Here is an 18,951-nt window from a genome sequence, read left to right as displayed (position 1 = left end):
AGGGCAAAACCCTCTCACCCAAACGATTGAAGCAATCCAAAACATCCCACAGCCTGAAACAAAGAAACAAGTTATGAGTTTTTTAGGAATGACGTCATAATGCAGACAGTGGATCCCAAACTATGCAGAAATTGAGGCACCATTAAGTGCTCTTGCTCATGGGAAAGGCCTCACAGCAAAAGACAAAGTCAAATGGACACCTGAGGCAGTAAAAGCCTTTGTGGACTTGAAATTGGCATTGCAATTTCCTCCGACATTAGGCCTTCCAGATTGCACCAAACCATTCACACAGACTGTTGACGAACGGGGTGGGTACATGACTTCGACACTGACACAAGACCATGGGGGACAACAGAGACCTGTAGCCTATTTCTCATCAAAACTCAACTCAGTTGCTGCAGGACTTCCTACGTGCCTTAGAGGTGTGGCAGCTGCTGAAAAAGCTGTGATAGCATCACGTGACAATGTAGGCTATGCTGATCTCACTCTACTGGTACCACATGCTGTTTCAATGATTTTGCTTGAACAGAAAACTTCTCACCTGTCAACAGCAAGGTGGCTCAGATATAACACGATTCTGCTTGACATGTCTAACATCACTGTTAAAAGATGCAATGTTCTTAACCCTGCAACTTTTCACCCTACACCAGATGATGGACAACCGCACGACTGCGTGGCAGTCATAAATGAAACCTGTTCTCCCAGGCCCAATCTGAGGACACACCTTTACAGAATGCTGACCTAGAACTGTTTGTGGACGATTCAGCCTCGAGAAACTCAACAACCAGTAAAAACCAAGCAGGCTTTGCTATTACAACACTACATGACACAATTGTTGCACAGCCACTCCCCTCAAATTATTCTGCACAAGCTGCAGAATTGGTTGCACTGACAGAAGCATGCAAACTTGCTTCTGAAAAAACAGTTAACATATATACTGACAGCAGATATGCATGGGGAGTGGTACATGATTTTGGCCGTCTTTGGGCCAACAGGGATTTTTTTAACTTCCACAGGCAAACCCATTGCCCATCACACCATGGTTGCTGCACTTCTCGATGCTGTCCTCCTTCCAAAACAGGTCGCTATCTGCAAATACCAAGCACACACAAACAATGATGATTTTCTTTCACAGGGGAACGCCAGAGCGGATGCTGCAGCTAAGGCAGCAGCACAGCTAGATAACACTAAAAACAACATGCAATGTCTTGCCATTGTTGACTCACCATTGACACCCACAGCTGATTTGCAGGACCTGCAGGCCATGAAGAGAGGCTGGCTTGGAAAAAACAGGCTGCTCTTTTTCTTACAAAGTGTGGTACAGGCCAAATGATAAACCCAAATATTTGTTTCCTCATTATGCTAAGTTGACACATGGAAGAGATCATGTGTCAAAAGGGGGTATGATGAGTGAAATACAGAGATATTGGTTCACAAAGGGTTTCTCTAACTTCTCCCAAAAATTTTGTCAAAGTTGTGTGATCTGTGCTACTAACAATGCAGGTAGAGGCATCCAGATACAACAGAGTGCTCATCCACCACCACAAAAACCTTTTGATCACTTACAAATGGACTTCATTGAGCTAACACCTAGTGAGGGAAAGAAATACTGTTTGGTTTTTGTTGACATGTTTTCCAAGCGGGTGGAGGCTTTTCCCACTTCTAAACAGGATTCAGCAGCAGTAGCAAAAGCTTTAATCAGAGAAATAATTCCCAGATGGGGAATTCCACGTAAGATCTTATCTGACAATGGTACACCTTTCATGAGCACAGTCCTGAAGAATATGGGTGAGTATTTTGGCATTGACATGAGGCAACATTGTGCCTATCACCCAGCAAGCGGGGGGGCTGTTGAAAGAGAGAATGGTACATTGAAAGGCAAGTTGGCTAAATGCTGTGATGAAACTGGTTTAACTTGGACAAAAGCATTACCAATTGTTTTGATGCACTTGAGAGCTAGGGTCAGAAGCAGAAACAGCCTCAGCCCATTTGAAATCCTCTTTGCACGGCCAATGAATACAGGAATTGGACCGGTTAAGAGGCAACTCCCTCATACCAGCCAGCGCAAAGATGAAATGTTACGTTATTGTGCAAACCTGTCCTCTGTGCTTTTTGAAATCCACAAACAGGCTAAGGATGCCCTACCGAAAGCCACTGAGCGAAAACTACATGACCTAGATCCAGGAGGTTGGGTCGTAGTGAAGGATCTGAGGAGAAAGAACTGGAAAGCACGCCGGTGGAACGGATGTTTCCAAGTCCTCCTCACCACGGAAACAGCCGTGAAAGTCGCAGAACGGGCCACCTGGATACACGCCAGCCACTGCAAACACGTTCCTGAGCCGACGGATGAGACAACATCAAGCGTGCGGAGCATCAGTAGGTGAACCAACGCTTTCCCCCGCCTTGTGTCTGCGAGGGAGAGAGGGGTGTGGATAACAATAGGGCCACACGTTTCTCAAACTCACGAAGAGGCAGGCACACTGAATACAGGGGTAAGCTGAGGTGCCACGGCTGATGCGATGACGCCAACGAATATACAATGGCACTGGAGGGGTGACGGATGTAGAGGAATTCGCCGCGTATTCCTGCTCATGTAGCACTTGGGAAAAAAATATTTTTTTTTAGATGAATATATATGCAGTGCATTCCCTTTTGTTTTCAAGTAACATTTCATTCAGCAATAGGCATTTATTTCTAGTTCTTTTGTGTAGGAAGCTATTATTACTTTTGCCAGCTGGGGGCAGAGTTAAATAGTGAGTGGTGAATGACTACTAGTCAAGTGGTAGAAGAAGCAGAGTTTTTTGAGTGCTTTGACGGAGCCCCGTTTTGTCGAAGGTGTGTGTGCCCGGTGCTCGTGACTTTCATGTTTTTCGGTCCTGCTGGTGAAGAATAAATAGTGAACTCTTCCTACACCTCGTCGTTGTGGTCTGAGTGGTGTAACAATTTGGAGGTCCCACCGAGATAAAGTTGGATATTACTTCACGGCAGAGGACTTTTTCAACTCGAACAGCGAGTCAACTAAGTGAGCTAACGCTAGCTACAGGTAACAGTTGAAGTATAGCTCGAGCGACACCGTCTCGTTTTGTTGTTTTTCCAAGTGTTGGCGTGTTAAAACGTTATATGCAAGATGTCGGAGCACCGAGAAGAGTTTCTGTTGGAAATAGAAACTAAATTGTTTGGACTGAATGTGAAACAACTGCACCGAGTCTGTGAGTATTGTAAAATTGCTGGAAAAGACTCTGAGGACATTAAAGACAAGACTCGCCGTGCGCTGGTTAAGCACATAGTAAAGTTTTGTGAACGTGAGGAGTTATTGGAGAGGGAAGACGAAGGCATGTCTGTGCTTCTGGAAGTGAACGACGCACTCGACGCTTTGTGGGAGAACCCAGCGGACCCCGACGACGCGGGAGCGGCGCCATTCTTCTCTTCACCCGCTGCCGACGAGGAGGAGGAGACGGCGCGCCCAGCTCAACCGGTGTCGGGACGACAGCAGGGAGACTTCACACCGCCATCGTCGGAGACACGGGTCGTCCCGGAGACGGCGCGGGATGAGGCAACTCCAAGCAGAGGCAGAGACTCCATTAGCAACAACTGCTGGCCTTCCAGTGGCTTCAGAAAGGACTTCAGGATAAACGGACATATTGGTGAGCCAACCTCAAAAGACACTCTGAGCTTTAGTAGCCTTGAACACCAGATCGAAAGTGGTATAAGGAAAGGCTATCCAGAAGTGGAAATCATGGAGGCTGTGATACGTGCTGTTAATCCTGGCTTGAAACTGAGGAGCTACTTAGAGGGGAAAATCGAGCTCACCTTAGCCACTCTCAGACAAATCTTAAGAGCCCACTATGCAGAAAAGGATGCAACTGTACTGTACCAACAACTGAGAAAAGCTGTACAGGAGCCTGGTGAAAGTGCACTTGACTTTCTGGTGCGAGTTCTTGACCTGCGTCAAAAGGTCCTGTTTGCATCTGAACGTGCTCAGTCTGGCCTGAAATATAACAAAGAGCTAGTCCATAGCCAATGTTCTCAGTCCATCATGACAGACTTGTCAAATGATAACATAAGAATAGAGATGAGGATGTATCTTCAGGATGAGAGTAGTAGTGATGAGTTGCTTCTGCAAAAAATGCAGATCGCCCAATACAACGAAAATGAAAGGGTTCAAAAGATTAAAGCTACAACTAAAGCAACTCACAGGGCAAGCTTGAGCACAGTTGAGAGAAGTGGTGATGAAAATGACCCTTCAACAACCAAAGTCTCTGCTAAACCTAACAAACTGATTAAAGATAACCCCCTTTTTACAAAAATGGAGGAGAGCAACACGGCAATTAGGGAGCTCACAGGTCAAGTAGCGTCCCTTGTGCAGACTGTCCAGCGTGGGAGAACAAGTGTTGATGACGATAGAACCAAAACTCAAGTCAATGCTTTTAAGAGACCAAAGAGACAATGTGTAGCATGCCAGCAAGACAAAAAGGACTGCAACCATTGTTTTAAGTGTGGCAGTGACACACATTGGGCAAGAGGGTGCAGAGTGGGGGGCAGTCAAAAGTCGTCGGGAAACTTGAAGAGGTTGTGACGGAGGGACGTGCCATGACCTCAGAGTTAAAGTCCCAAAATGACTCAAAGCTGGACCCTCAAACACAGCTTGTAAACTTTTGCACAGTGAAGGGGGAAAGAAAAAAACTGCCCACTCATCACTCCCCAGCACCTTCAAAGCCAAATGTGAAACTCAAAAGAGACACACCCTCTCACCCAAACAATCCTGGTCCAAAACACAAGCAAGTGGCACAGCTAGTAGGCAAAAAGTGTCTTGTCTGGTGCAAAATGAACAGTGTTAAGACTCAAGCCTTGTGGGACACGGGAGCCCAAGTGTCCATTATGAGTGAGACATGGAAGTCCCAAAACTTACCTGATGCAAGAATCCGTCCAATCAGTGACCTGTTAAGTGATGATGAACTGCTGGACTTAAGAGCTGCCAACGGCACAGAAATCCCCTTTCAGGGCTGGGTCCCAGTTAGTTTCAGTCTGTGTGATCCAAAAGCCAAACAGGCAAAGTCTGATGAAATACTAGTTCCAGTACTAGTGAGCAGGGGCATACTGCAGAGGCCCATAATAGGGTTTAATGCCATTGAGGAAATGCTAATAAATGGAGAGAACCAGGTTCATCCTAGTGAAAGCATAGCCTTGCTCAGAAATGCACTAAAACTAGGATCAGGAAAGGCAGAAGCTTTGCTAAATGTCATTCAGGGAGCTACAAATGAGAATGTTACTTTCCTTGTTCGAACAGGACGCACACCCGTTGTAGTTCCGGGGGGACAAATAAAGTGTATTATCTGCCCTGTCAAAACAGACCTCAAAGTGAAAACTGAAATGCTCTTTGAACCAGAGGAGAACTTGTCGTTGGACGAAGGACTCAAAATCACCTGTCAACTCATAAATGTTTCTTGCTCCTCGCGTAAAGTTAACATTTATGTGAGAAACACCTTGCAACATGACATCACTATGCCAAATGAAACTGTGATAGGAAGCATTCAGAGAATAACAGACTGTTACCTGGTGCACCCAGAGGAACACATGGTTAACTCTGTGGATGCAGAAAGTTCTCAGACCCCGTCATGCTCTACCAAGGGATCGTCTCAAGGTGATCCCCAAGACAAACTGTTTGATCCATCTGTCAACCTGGACCACTTGACCACTGAACAACAGGCAGTGGTCAAACAAATGCTCAGGGAGGAATCAGGAGCATTTGCCAGACACAAAGATGATGTAGGCTTCATCAAAAACTTAAAAATGGACATTAAGCTAACTGATGAGGTCCCAATAGCCAAAACATACAATGCTATACCTCGCCCATTGTATGATGAGGTCAAAAACCACATCCAGGACTTGTTAAACCAAGACTTCATCCGCAAATCCACCTCCCCATATGCAGCTGCAGTGGTTTGCGTGAGAAAGAGAGACGGGAGCCTCAGACTCTGTATTGACTACAGGGGGCTTAACAAAAAGACAGTCCCAGATAGGCACCCCATACCACGCATACAGGAGATACTTGATGGTCTTGGTGGAAATGCTTGGTTCAGCGTACTGGACCAAGGCAAAGCTTATCATCAAGGGAGTGTTAGTGAGGACTCAAAGAAATTCACAGCCTTCACTACCCCATGGGGGTTGTATGAATGGAACAGAATTCCATTTGGACTCACAAATGCACCATCAGCTTTTCAACGTAGTATGGAAGAGAGCCTTGAGGGCCTAAGAGACAAAATATGCATTCCATACTTAGACGATGTTTTAGTCTACAGTAAAACATTCACACAGCATGTTGAGGATGTGAGAGCTGTCCTCAAACGACAACAAGATTGGGGAATTAAGCTGAGACCAGACAAATGTGACCTGTTCAAAAATGAGGTACGCTATGTTGGCAAAGTAATTTCAGCTGAAGGCTACAAGATGGACGATAAAGAAATAGCAGCTGTACAAGCACTAAAGACAAAACCCCCCACAAACATTAAAGAGCTGCGTAAACTTCTGGGTTTTCTGGGGTACTATCGAAGCTATGTGCAGGATTTCTCTCGTCATGCAAAATGTCTCTATGACCTACTCTCAACAGATGTAACCCCAAGTACTGAGTCAAAGCCCACCACCCGGTCAGCTGGGGCAGGACAACTCCCCCCACACCAGAAAATAGTGTGGGATGACACTCATCAGAAAGCTCTGAACTATCTAGTTGATGTCTTGACCAACCCACCTGTGATGGCATATCCAAGGTTTGAGGACCCCTTCATTCTTCATATTGATGCTTCAGAACAAGGACTGGGAGCAGTCTTGTACCAGAGGCAGGAAGGCAGACTTAGAGTTATTGGGTATGGCTCACGAACATTGACACCAGCAGAAAAAAACTATCGCTTACATTCAGGGAAGCTTGAGTTTTTAGCGCTCAAATGGGCTGTCACAGACAGGTTTAGAGACTATTTGTTTTATGCTCCTTCTGTAACAGTATACAGTGATAACAACCCTGTTACTTATGTCTTGAGCACAGCTAAACTGAATGCGACCGGACATCGCTGGGTGTCTGAGCTTGCCGACTTCAACATAACACTGAAGTACCGTCCAGGAAAAACAAATACAGATGCAGATTTCTTGTCTCGTACACCTGTGAGTATGGACTCTTATATGAGTGAATGCACAGAGCAGTACACCCCTGAAGTTTTGAGTGCAATATTTAGCGCTGTTGAAACACAAAACAAACATGAAGTGGAATGGCTCTCAGCCATTACCTGCAATCCATATGTTCAGGAGTTAGCTGCACATGATCAGCCAGACATAAAAGTAACACAACAAGAGTTACTACAAGCACAGTTGCAAGATCCTGCCATATCCCAAGTACTTCAGCTAAAAACATCTGGGGAAAAACCAGACAGGAGAGTCATGAACATGGACACAGCAAACACAAAGCAACTGCTACATGACTGGAAAAGACTGTTTGTTTCTCAAGATGGTGTGTTGAAGCGCAAAACAGCAACATGTACTCAAATTGTGCTTCCTGAAAAGTACAAAGAGCTTGTGTACAAGTACCTTCATTGTGAAATGGGACATTTAGGGGTAGAGCGTGTTTTACACCTTGCTAGGCAGAGATTTTATTGGCCTGGGATGCAGAAAGATATTGACTTTTTCATAACCAAAGTTTGCAAATGTAACATCCAGAAGAAACCTACCATGCATAGTAGAGCCCCAATGTGCCATGTACCTGCAACAGCACCATTCGAAATGATTTCTATAGACTATCTTCACCTTGAAAAAAGCAGGGGAGGGTATGAGTATATTTTAGTGATTATTGACAACTTCACTAAGTTCGCTCAAGCCTACCCAACCCGCAACAAATCAGGCAAAACGGCAGCAGAAAAAATCTTTAATGATTTTTCTCTCAAATTTGGTTTTCCTGCTAAAATACACCATGATCAAGGCAAAGAATTTGAGAATCAGTTATTCAGACGGCTGCAAAAGTACACTGGGATGACCAACTCAAAAACAACTCCCTATCATCCACAAGGGAACCCAGCTGAAAGATTTAATCGTACTTTGCTATCCATGCTGCGGACCTTGGATGAAGAGAAAAAGGAAAAGTGGAGTGACTATGTGAGTAAAGTTGTACATGCTTACAACTGCACAACCAGTGAGGCAACAGGATATTCTCCTTTCTACTTGCTTTTTGGTAGAAATCCCCATTTGCCAATTGATTTGATTTTTGGAATAAATGAGGAGAAAGGATGTAACTCACACCAGGAATATGCTCAAAAATGGCAGCAGCAAATGAAGGAAGCATATGACATTGCATCCAAAACCATCAAAAAGACTACAGCAAGAGGAAAAACATATTATGACCAAAAGAGACAAAGTTCCGTCCTTTCCCCAGGTGACAGAGTCCTTGTAAGAAATATGACAGAGCGTGGGGGACCAGGAAAATTGCGCTCATATTGGGAGGATCAAATACACATTGTCATCTCGCAAAAGGGGAAAGACAGCCCAGTGTACGAGGTAAAACCTGAACGTGGCGCAGGGAGAGGAAGAATCCTTCATCGTAACATGTTAATGCCATGTAATGCCTTGCCACTTCAGGAACCAGCTCAAAGCACTGTAAGAGGACAAAACCCTGATGTTCAACAAAGAAAGAAACACAATGAGAATAGACAAGATGAAACATCAGAGAGTTCAGATGAGGAGGAACATTACTGGGCTCACAGACTGAGGCATCATCACCACCAGCCCAGAGAGCCAAATGTTGCACCTCCTGTCACTGCTGAAACAGCACCTCAGCCTGAACGTGATGCCGAAGTTGAGGAGTTCAGGATTGAGACTCCGACTCAAATGCTTTTGGACGATGATGCTACTGGAAATGTCACAGCTGGACATGACGCTCCAGAGGTTACACAAACTGTTCAATCTGCAGACTTGCCCAGCAATCAAGAGCCAGAGCCTTCTGACACACAGCCACGTAGGTCACAGAGAGAAAGACGACCTAAAGAAACATTGACATATGACTCTTTAGGCCAACCTACTCATCGTGTGGTAGGGCTTCACACTAACCCACTGTATGTTAATACGCTGACGCCAGTATGTGGACAATACAGTGTGCCTTGGCTACCTCCACAGATGTTTGGAACACACCTGGTTTATCCTACCCTTGTTCCCACAGGATACTATTGAAAAAGGTTAAAAGGTCAATACTGCCATAGATTATTCTGGGAAGAATGGACACAGTAACATGGACTGTTTGTGAACTGAGTGGTTACTGTCCATTATGGACGTCATGTGACAATAAGGACTGAAAAAAAGAAAAAAATGAGTGCAGTGTGAATTACCTACTGTGATTCAATTGTTGTTGTTTACACTCATCTGGTTTAAACAAGGAAAAAAAGTGTTGATTATATTTTTCAAAATGTTATTCATATGAGTTGTAACAAAAAAAAGGGTTCCAGTCATAATTCAGACAGTTTGGATTAAGTTATGGCATTGAATTTATGTAAATGGAAATTTGGTATATGTTTGTCGATATAAGTCAAAAGTCTCCATGGAGTTGTATAGTGAAGTGACAAATTTTGTTTCAGAGCATTAAGACAGTACTGTACTATTGTGACAACTGCTAAGAACTAGACTATTCATAAGTTTAGACACTGTAGTGTTATTTAAGAGTAGAGTGTGATGAGATCACATAGTGTACAGTAGTAATGTACTTTTAGGGTAAAACCTGTTAAAATGCACTTACAACCATTTACTTCTTTCTAACTTTCAGAAGAAAGCTATTGCCATTATGTGACATGTTGGACCTAGTTACTATTAATGTTGTAGTTATGAGTTGAATACTGGTATTATATATCCAATAGCTAGAATCGTACTGTTAATGAATGCTAATGTTGAGGACAACATTTATTTAGCAGGGGAGGATTGTAGCACTTGGGAAAAAAATATTTTTTTTTAGATGAATATATATGCAGTGCATTCCCTTTTGTTTTCAAGTAACATTTCATTCAGCAATAGGCATTTATTTCTAGTTCTTTTGTGTAGGAAGCTATTATTACTTTTGCCAGCTGGGGGCAGAGTTAAATAGTGAGTGGTGAATGACTACTAGTCAAGTGGTAGAAGAAGCAGAGTTTTTTGAGTGCTTTGACGGAGCCCCGTTTTGTCGAAGGTGTGTGTGCCCGGTGCTCGTGACTTTCATGTTTTTCGGTCCTGCTGGTGAAGAATAAATAGTGAACTCTTCCTACACCTCGTCGTTGTGGTCTGAGTGGTGTAACACTCACTGCCACCATCGTCCTGCTACTGCTCCTGCAACAAGACACATCTCAGCCTAATCAACAACAGGGGTGCAAAAACTCAAACAGCAGCTGCAGAGCATCCAACTGCAGAAGGAGGAGAGAATTGCTGCCAGAGTTTACTCGCTCCCCACTGAAGCCTGAGGAAAATTCCTGGTACACTGTAGTACTATCAACAGCCAGAAGGATTACAAACAACAGCTGCTATGTCTGCACACAACTTTCTCACGGAGTGGGGGACGCAATACCTGTGACACCATGACCACTGAACATTTCTGAGACCTTAGGCGTCATGCTAGCCTTCACCCTGGGGGTTTCCCTGCAAAACAGAACTGTGACAGATATGACTAAAAGAATTAACATATGCAACATCGGCATCACCAATTATGGAGGTTCAACAGCTAGATTCTGGAACATGACACAAGTGACACAACAAGGAGTTCACCAATCTATCATAACAAACCCCACCAAACAACAAGGAACTGTCTGTTTCACTAGGAAATGCTTCACTGAGCGGGAGCACTTTCTGGGGATATCACCGTGCAAGCAGACAGTAATGGCCACCTGCGGGGCACCATACATCGCTTCTTTGAATCTGACAGACACTGTCAGCCACATCCGCCTGGGCAACTGCCATTTTTTGGTCCCAGTCCAGCCCTGGGACAGAGTGATGATCATAATCAAGTTTGTCCTTATACTTAACTATAATCATGAAAATGATAACTAAAATCCTGGAGGAACCAGAGGCCAGTTGAAGTCGAAGTCGGTTTTATTGTCAATTTCTTCACATGTACTAGACATACAAAGGAATCGAAATTACGTTTCCCACTATCCCACGTAGTGTTGTCTCGTTCGCGAACGATTCGTTCAAAAGAACGAATCTTTTAAGTGAACGTACTGAACCGAATCACTTCCTCAAGTAATTCGTTCGTTTTAAACTCTGCTAAATTTGCCACCGCAACAACTCACATACAGTAGGACACAGCATGTAACAAGTAGTGTATAAAACCTGCAGTTTGAGAAAATGCTTGACTGTCTGATCATCTCATTGCGACAATTTGCGAGGGAACGGTGCATATTCAGTGTGAATCCTTCACTGAATGTACTGTGGGGTATACGTTCAGTGAACGGATCACTCACTGAGCCCAATTTGCCGAGTAGACCAGTTAAATAGCATACCATAGGATAGGACACTTAAAACATCATGATTTATAAACGAGTTTTATATTTACAAATGTGTTTGTCAAAGCAACACAGTCACAACACTCTCGTCTCCCGGTCCTGGAAGCTGTCAACTGAACTGAAACCTGAACCGTTCAGCCGTATATCAATTCAGGAGTCGCAGGCTCCTCCTGCCAAGCACTGAATGATTCGGTGATTCGGTGAACGAATCTTTTGAACGATTCTTTCTAGTGAACTGATTCTCGAGATTCACTACATCTAAAAGAACTGCCGTGCCCATCACTAATCCCACGGTGTGACAAGACAATTTCAAGTAAAACAGTAAAGTGCACAGGCACAAAGAATAAAGACAGACGTGTCATAACAACTACAGTAAACAATAAACTGAAAATAAGTACTAAAAATAAGCAATAGAGAATAGTTACAGAGTTCACAGTGTAAATGCAGCAAAAAGGTTAAGTTACAGGATTGTAATAATGCGAAGACAGTCAGTAATACCAGCAGAAGTTTTCTGTTTGACCGAAGTGTGCAAGTGGCATAGTAGTGCAAAGACAGTCATTTATGTGGGTCAGAGGGTTCAGAGTCCAGAGTGTCCAGAGTGGGGGCAATTTTTAGCTTCCTGACAGCCTGTTGGATGGGGCTGAGGGTAGGGAGGGGACAGAGTTTAACATTCTAACAGCCTGATGGATAAAGCTGTTGGTGAGTCTGGTAGTGCAGGAATGGAGGCTCCTATACGTCCTCCCATTTTTCTTCTTTTGCTTGTCCTGTGAGTTAGACGTACATGTAACACATGATTCATATATTTGTGTAAATTATATCCTACATCATTCTAATAATATTTTAGATTTGCAATTCATGTATAGATAGATAGATAGATAGATAGATAGATAGATAGATAGACAGATAGATAGATTTTTTTGACAACAAACCAACAAACAAACAAACAAACAAACAAAAAACGTAAATGCCAAAGAAAAATAGTAAATACCAAAAATTAAATGGACCAAGCTGGTGTAACAAGCTGACACTCATGCAGCGTCATCTTGGATTTTCATCATACATGATGCATGAACAAATATGGAGACCAAAACTGGGAACAGGCGGTTTACATATGTGCACTATGGCTTCAAAAATAGATTAATTATTAAAGTAAGTATTAAATATATCCCACATATGTAGCAAAATCATATATTTTATTTTTCAGATATATAAAATCAATGTTAAAACAATACGACTGTATCTGTATGTGATATGCTGCACAAATGTAATTTGTATATTACATATGTAAACAAACACATACATGTAGAATTAAATATAGATTTGACATACAAATCAAAAAATATATTATACATACATAAACATACATGTTTAGGCTAGAAATATGTGTGATATTGGAAAACTTTCCAGTTTGTAATAGATTACATGTATGGTTTGCGCACATATGTACATAAATTCTTATACTTCATATGAACATATTTTTATATTTTTCATATGTGTAATTTCTATATATACATTTGCATATGGACAAAACTTAAATCTTGGTTTCATTTTAGCTGTAGAGCTGAGCACATGTATATATATTTATCCTTTATGGGTACGTATCTTTTTTCCTCAAAGCGCAGAACAGGACATGTTATTTTAGTGCAAATCTTTGCGGTTTAGCATAAACAAAATGCTGACATAGTAAACAATCATTTCTAATAAACATGACCACAAGGAGTAAGGGGAGTATTATATGAATGTGTTTTACTTCACATTTATGATCCTTTAGAATGTGCTGTAGATATTGTGGCACTACAAAGTGAGGCTAAAATGGGAAATGAGGTAGTTCAACACAGATGCAAGCAGCAGGGCTCTTTGTTCTGCATGCAGATCCAGAGCATGTTAGTGGAAAGTTTCCTTTTCTCAGAGGCCAGTCCTTTGTTTTTTTTATAAGAATGAATGTGGTTGTGGGTGCTGTCATCTTGGCCCCCTGTGTCCTCTCTTTACTTTACGTGTTGGAGAGCATCTGTCATGAGGTCTCTGGTTGTTAGCTTGTCTGTCATTCTCAGACAGCAGCTCGCTTGTCACTTGTCATTTCCAGTGCCATATTCAATCTAGCAGTTTTCTTTAGAGACTCTCTGTCTTTGTCATACATGCCAGTATTGATTCTGACAACTAGGGGAGGGATCGGGAGAGACTTTTGTTTCATGTTGGCCTTTGGCACTGACTTCTTTTTGTTCTTCTCTTTGTGGGTTTCAATCTGGTGGAGAGTGGGGGAAAGAGTCAGTGAAATTAACCATGGGGGTTTATTTTTTCAAATTCATGCCTAAATGTGGTAAACAGAAGATTGTCTTGGTTTGTTTTTAACGATGACCTGTCACTGAAGTCCTAATCTGTGCACACGTCTCTGCAGACATTAAGACAAACATAAGACAAGCAACAATTTTGAAGTTCAAGGTTCAAAGTTCAAAGCCCTTTTATTTGCCATTCGACAACAAAGGGTTGCACAGTGTTTACATGGACACCACTAATACAATTATAATACGATTAAGGTCTTATAGCAAGTATGGTGGAGCCCATGTAAACACCACTTTGATTATGTTAATGCAATTAAGCTCATAATCAGTTTAAGCTTAATTGCATTAAGATACCTGGAGTACTGCGATTTTACTCACATTATGAAGGCATGTATACACCTTAATCACATTTCATTCCCTCTCATCACATTGTGCATGCACAGGAAGTGACACGTATCATGATGGGGGCCATACATAAACAAAAGAATCATATATGATATATAGAAATAAGAGTGGGGGGAGCCCCCCTAAAGACAGCATCCAGTTTTAACATTCCACCACAGCAGCATCATTCACATCAGGTGCATAATAACTCATACAACCCACTATGTGTTAATCCATACTGTATTTTAATAATAATAATAATAATAAATTTTATTTGTTGGCGCCTTTCTGAGCACCCAAGGACACCTTACAATAAAAACATACAAAAATATGAATAATACTACATTAAAGTTAAGTAAAATACAAATAATACAACATTAAAAATAAATAAAATACATGACAGAAAATTAAACTGGATGTTTAATTAGACTGGATGTCCAATGGAGTCAATCTGACGGATGTGGGGGGGCAAAGAGTTCCAGAGTCTGGGTGCAGAGCAGCTGAAGGCTCTGCCACCCATAGTGGTCAGTTTGAAATTGGGGACAGACAGAAGAGCAGCTGAGGAGGAGCGTAGAGCACGGGTGGTTGTGTAGGGGTGGAGAAGGTCTGACAGGTATTGGGGGGCCAGGTTATGGAGAGCTTTAAATGTGAGGAGAAGGACTTTGTATTGGATTCGCTGATGGACAGGTAACCAGTGGAGCTGAATGAGGATGGGGGTGATGTGGTCGGTGGATTTGGTACGGGTGATGATTCTGGCGGCAGAGTTCTGGATGATTTGGAGACGGTGGAGAAGTTTGTTGGGGAGACCAGTGAGGATTGAGTTGCAGTAATTGATGCGTGAAGTGACAAGTGCATGGACCAGGACCTGGGTGTTGTGTTGGGTGAGAGATGGGCGAAGTCTGGAGATGTTATGTAAGTGCATGAAGGCAGTACGGGTAAGGTTACTGATGTGGGGGGAAAAAGAAAGAACACTGTCCAGTATGACACCGAGGCTTTTGACTTGGGAGGAGATATGGACCGGGTGAGTTTTGAGTTTTGGAGAGTGTGGACCTTGTGCCGACGAGAAGGACTTCGCTTTTATTTCCATTTAGCTTGAGAAAGTTGTTTGTCATCCAGATGTTGATGGCGTGGAGACAGTCAGTAAGAGCGGGGGGGGGGGGGGATGTGCTTGGTTTAGTGGACATGTAAAGTTGTGTGTCATCAGCATATCAGTGAAAATGAATTCCAAAGTGGCGGAGGATTTTACCAAGGGGGAGGATGTATATGATGAAAAGAAGCGGTCCCAGCACTGATCCCAGCGGGACACCATGTGTGATGGATGATGGTTGTGAATGAACATTTTTCCCTTGAACAAACTGTTTCCTGTTGGATAGATATGAAGTGAACCATTGTAGTACAGTACCAGAGACCCTAGTGCCAGCCAGGCGTTCCAGGAGTATGGAATGGGAGATGGTATCAAAGGCGGCACTGAGGTCGAGGAGGATGAGAATGGTGAGGAGGCCAGAATCTGCTGCCAGGAGGAGGTCCTTGGTGATCTTGATTAAGGCTGTTTCTGTGCTGTGTTTTGGGCAGAAACTGGACTGGAATGGTTCAAAGAGACTATTATTTTGCAGGTGGTTTTGGAGGTGGGTTGCTACTGTCTTTTCTAGAGTCTTACAGATGAATGGGAGGTTGGAAATGGGCCGATAGTTATTATGGTCATTGGGATCTGAACCAGTTTTTTTAAGAATGGGAATGATGGAAGTAGTCTTCAGTGATGGTGGAACAGTAGCAGTGGAAAGGGAGGAGTGAACTATGGATGTTATAATGGGTGAGACTGTTGGCAGACAGGCTTTAATTAGGGCAGTGGGGAGAGGATCAAGTGAGCAGGTAGAGTTCTTGGATGCCTTGATGAGTCCATTAATACATTCAGCAGATGGGAGTTGAAAAGTGGACAGAGTGTTGGAGGGTGGAGGATCCAGGGTGTTCCACTGGGGGAAGGTGGCTTGCATTCGTGCAGGAGGAGTCAGTTGTTGGTGGATGTTAACAATTTTTTGAGTTGAAAAAGTCCAGAAACTCTTGACACTGTGCGGTGGAGATGAGGTGAGAGGGACTTTCAGCTGGTTTGAGGAGTTTGTTGACAGTTGAGAATAAAATCCAGGTGTTGCTGTCAGCAGAGTTAATGATATTGGAATAGTAGGTGGACTTGGCTGCGTTGATGGCAGATTTGTAGGAAGTGAGATGGTCAAGATACATTTGCTGATGCACTATCAGACCGGTTTTCCTCACTAATCGCTCCAGCTGATGACCCTGTGTTTTAAGCTGGCGAAGCTCCGGGGTGTACCAAGGGGAGGACCGAGTGAATGTAACTGTGCGGGTTTTCAGGGGGGCAAGTGTGTCTAGAGCATATTGGAGGTTGGTGTTATAGTGATCAACCGGTTCAGCAACAGTGAGGGAGTGAGGGGAGCTGAAATGAGTGGAAGTGCTAATTTGACTGTTAAGCTCAGTGATATTAATATTCTTAAGGTTTCTGAAAGATATGGAGCGGTTCTGGATGGATTTTGAAAGTTGAAGATGAACATCAAAAATGACAAGCTTATGATCAGAAATGGGAAGATCAACAGCACTGTGGTTACATGGTGTGACTCCTGAACAGCAAACTAAATCGAGAATATGCCCCTTGTTGTGAGTTGGGATATTAACAAATTGAACAAGGTCAAAACTGTTAAGATTAGAAATAAAATCTTTGGCAGATGTTTCAGTGGGCTTATCGAGGTGAATGTTAAAATCACCAGTTAAAATAACTGAAATTAGGAAAACATAGCACAAAGATCAGCTAAAAGGGATGTGAGCTCACTAATGAAAATGGCAGAGGGTTTAGGAGGTCGATAAATGGTAACAATGAGGGTAGGTGTGGAACCATTCAGCTGAGCAGCCAGGACTTCAAAGGAGGACGGCTCTGTCACTGGGACAGGCATGATTTTTAAGTTCTTGCGATAGATCAGTGCGAGACCGCCCCCTCTACCGGAAGAACGTGATTTGCAGATGTAAACAAACCCAGGCGGTAGTGTTTGATTCAGGTGGAAAAAGTCATTCGGCTGTTGCCATGTTTCCGTGAGACATATAAAGTCCAGTTTTAAATCCGTGATGGATTCGGAGATAAGCGGTGCTTTGTTAGTTAGTGAGCAGACATTGAAGGTGGAGAATCTAAAGCGGCTGGAGGGAGAACGCTCCGCCATCCTGGAAAGAGAAGCCAACACGTTATGGTTAGCAGTACTACCGGCATTTCCAGCCTTGTCCTGCCGGCGTGGATCCCTCGACCAGAAGGATCAGATGGAACCGCTGTCATTGAAGCAGAAGTTCCTGTGGGATCCGTGGTGGATGTAGCTCGGACGTCGGAGAATGTCCCGTTGGACGAGGCTGGCTGGTAGCTCATACCGTGATTGAAGCCGGTGGATTTCATCAGCTGAGTATGTCAGTCGTGGCAGAGCAGTTATGATGGTGGAGAACAAGACAATCCATAACAGGAGCTTGAGTATCCACATTGTAGCAGTGCCGTAACAGGAGAGAACCAGGAAGCGGTGGTGAGGAGCATGCACGCCAGGACGCCAAACTCAGAAAGGTCCCGTTCACAGCAAGTGGGATTCCTCAGTGGCTGACAGATGATCGTAATAATACGAGCCAGCCAGGTAATTGATATAAAACACTGATACCACTGGTAGAGGCAGTTTAGCAGGCATCAAAAGGTGTTAAACAAGTAAAAAGTAAAAAAGAGCCGGTGAGCAGCGACAGCCAAACGCACCAGCGTTCACCCACATCACTCGCTCCTGATAAATTTTCTCACTTATGGTCCACCAGGTCCTTCAACACAATGACAGGTAGTCTCGGACCAATATAAGTCATGAATGGGGACCAGATTCTATTATTCTGTCATACATCTGGACCTGTATGTTAAGTATTCCATTGGTAACATGTCAAAAATAACGTTATGCCATCCAGCTATTGTGGGGGATTTACAGTCTATCCACTTCAGCAATATGTTCTTCCTTGCACAAAAAGTGAGAATAGAAAAAAGTCTTTTGGAATGTGCACTTTTAAGTTGTGTGTCCGCTAGTCCAAACAGTAGACACATTTCATACATCCCTCTCTCACTCAACCAGTCAAGGCAGATGGCCGCCCTTCCAGAGCCTCGTTCTGCCTGAGGTTTCTGCCTGTTAAAAGGAAGTTTTTCCTCACCACTGTCGCCAAGTGCTTGCTCATGAATGCTCATGAGGGAATTGTTGGGTCTCTTGGCCTGTACCAGCTCTATATGGAAAGTGTCCTGAGACAACTTTTGTTGTGATTTGGTGCTATACAAATAAAATTTAAATTGAATGGACACATCAGGTCTTTTTTAGGTTTAATGTCAAAAATTAGTATAGTCCATTTTCTACATCTTGCCTGTATTTATCAATGTATCTCTGTAAGGGAAATTCTCCTTGCTGCTTGTTGAGAGTCGCTAATTCTCCAAAAAATTACAGACTCGGTGTGATGAATCAGGTCTCTTTAATACATGCAGCATGGAGGGAAGACTCATGCAGAGTGTTCTCTGCAGATCTCCACAATGTCTTGGCTTTTATACTGTTTGGCAACAAAAAGGACAACTGATTGTCACATAAACATGGTATTGGTAAATCAGTCCCTTAAAACAATGACCATTTGTGGAAGCGTACTGTTGTGGGAATTCTCTGCTGCCGGTGAAGAATGAAATAGAGACTTCTGCCGGCCGACAAGGTTTTATTTCCTTTGCAAAGAAAAGGTCAATCATCACCCGAGCGGTA

The sequence above is a fragment of the Chaetodon auriga genome, chromosome 2 (assembly GCF_051107435.1).
Source record: "Chaetodon auriga isolate fChaAug3 chromosome 2, fChaAug3.hap1, whole genome shotgun sequence".
Classification (NCBI taxonomy): domain Eukaryota; kingdom Metazoa; phylum Chordata; class Actinopteri; order Chaetodontiformes; family Chaetodontidae; genus Chaetodon; species Chaetodon auriga.
Note: the sequence above shows the minus strand (reverse complement) of the source record.